The sequence below is a fragment of the Coregonus clupeaformis genome, unplaced genomic scaffold (genome assembly GCF_020615455.1).
Source record: "Coregonus clupeaformis isolate EN_2021a unplaced genomic scaffold, ASM2061545v1 scaf2012, whole genome shotgun sequence".
Lineage (NCBI taxonomy): Eukaryota > Metazoa > Chordata > Actinopteri > Salmoniformes > Salmonidae > Coregonus > Coregonus clupeaformis.
The window spans coordinates 66,947-69,016 of record NW_025535466.1 but is presented as its reverse complement, the minus strand read 5'-3'; the positions used below and the strand labels follow the sequence as shown (position 1 = coordinate 69,016).

The 2,070-nt window shown below is 44.6% G+C and overlaps 1 non-coding gene across 1 annotated transcript; it reads right to left on the bottom strand.

Moving 5' to 3' along the window:
- Nucleotides 1-554: 554 nt before the first annotated feature.
- trnag-ucc lies at nucleotides 555-629 on the bottom strand. The gene has a single exon. It is a non-coding gene; the product is annotated as a tRNA-Gly (tRNA).
- Nucleotides 630-2,070: the final 1,441 nt, after the last annotated feature.

The following is a 2,070-nucleotide window of genomic DNA, read 5'->3' as shown; positions in this document are numbered from 1 at the left end:
TCCACAGATACTTAGCAGCTCATGTTATAGACAGAAGCATGCTACATGGCAGACCAATCCAAACTCATCTCTCGGCATGTCCAGCCCAGCCATTATCTCTGCCAATCATGGTTGGCGGGATGGTTCCTGTATTTTTCCATGGCTAAACCAACTCGTTATTTAACAATTTTATTTGTATTTACCGATGGCATGCAAGTTTGTTCTTAAGGTACATGAAAAACGTATTTTGATAAAAAATAAAAAATTAATGCCTCTCCTGTGAAGTAGTGACGTGCGACATATGCCTAGTTTCTTAAAAGGGGTCACATTTATGTGATGTGTGTGTGTGTATACAGCATGTGTGTGGCCACACTAAATCCTCCCTAGTTAAGTGATCTGACTAAGGATTTTTGGAGCCCCTCCATACGGACAGGACAGGACGGGCTGAGCCATGAGAGGAAGTAACAGGACACTACAGTACCATAATACAGCAACATTTTACATTACATTTTAGTCATTTAGCAGACGCTCTTATCCAGAGCGACTTACAGTTAGTTAGCGCATACGTTTTCATACTGGCCCCCCGTGGGAAACGAACCCACAACCCTGGCGTTGGAAGCGCCATGCTCTACCAACTGAGCTACAGGGGACTGTAGTTAACTACAGCAACAGTTAGTTAACTATATTCATGAGGCCTTGGCGGCAGGAATCAGGCTAACGCAACAGAGTGCTACGCTAACACAAGCAGGCTAAAAATACACAGTGAGATAGCGTAGGGCTAGCGATTGTCTTGTCTCAGCTGGCCCCCTGGCCACTGCCTCCTAAACTAGAGCTGGGAATTGCCAGGGACCTCACGTACTGATATTATCACAATACTTAGGTGCCAATACGATATGTATTGCAATTCAATACTGTGATTTTGCAGATTTGCTGTTCCAAACATATTGCTCACCATGAGTGCTGTTACATGCACATAATAATGTGATTATTGTGGATAGTCAGATTAATATAATAGTTAGATTAAAATGTTTATATGCTTTGCAAGAAGAACGATTTCCCTAATAATCCTGTTTACATGGACAGATCTGAAATCAAGCTACCTGATGGCACTCGCCAATGAAAATAAATGTTCTACCACAGCGAACATGTTATTTTTGGGAAGCATATTTGATTCGGAGATATAACGCTTTTTATGTAAAACTACTACTACTAAGATGCATAAATTCAGTTGTTCCAAACTCACTTCACTCGCTAAAGAGGAGGCTCGCTCAGCTGGTGCTAGCACATGCGCAGATCAAATACACCACTGGTATAAGGTGTTTACATGTCCTAATAATTTGAAAGATTGCTCCGAAAACCAGGTGTTTTAATCGGCGTATGCTTACTTCCATTTTGACCTTTGACCGATTTAAGATAAGCAGAGAAATCTATGGCTGTTCCATCATCTGCCTACTCCGTTCTTGTCCTGTTGGAAGGTGAACCTTTGCCCCAGTCTGTGGTCCTGAGAGCTCTGGAGCAGGTTTTCATCAAGGATCTCTCTGTACTTTGCTCCGTTTATCTTTCCCTCGATCCTGACTAGTCTCCCAGTCCCTGCTGCTGAAAAACATCCCCACAGCATGATGCTGCCACCACAATGCTTCACCGTAGGGATGCTATTGGCCAGGTGATGAGCGGTGCCTGGTTCCCTCCAGGAAGATTATCCTATTTCCACAGAGGAACTCTGGAGCTCTGTCAGGGTGACCATCAGGTTCTTGGTCACCTCCCTGACCAAGGCCCTTCTCCCCCGATTGCTCAGTTTGGCCGGGCGGCCAACTCTTGGAAGAGTCTTGGTGGTTCCAAACTTCTTCCATTTAAGAATGATGGAGGCCGCTGTGTTCTTGGGGACCTTCAATGCTGCAGAAATGTTTTGGTACCCTTCCCCAGATCTGTGCCTCGACACAATCCTGTCTCGGAGCTCTACGGCCAATTCCTTCATCCTCATGGCTTGGTTTTTACTCTCACATGCACTGTCAACTGCGGGACCTTATATAGACAGGTTTGTGCCTTTCCAAATCAGACCGATTTTCTGGATGTCTCATGGTCTGACAAACA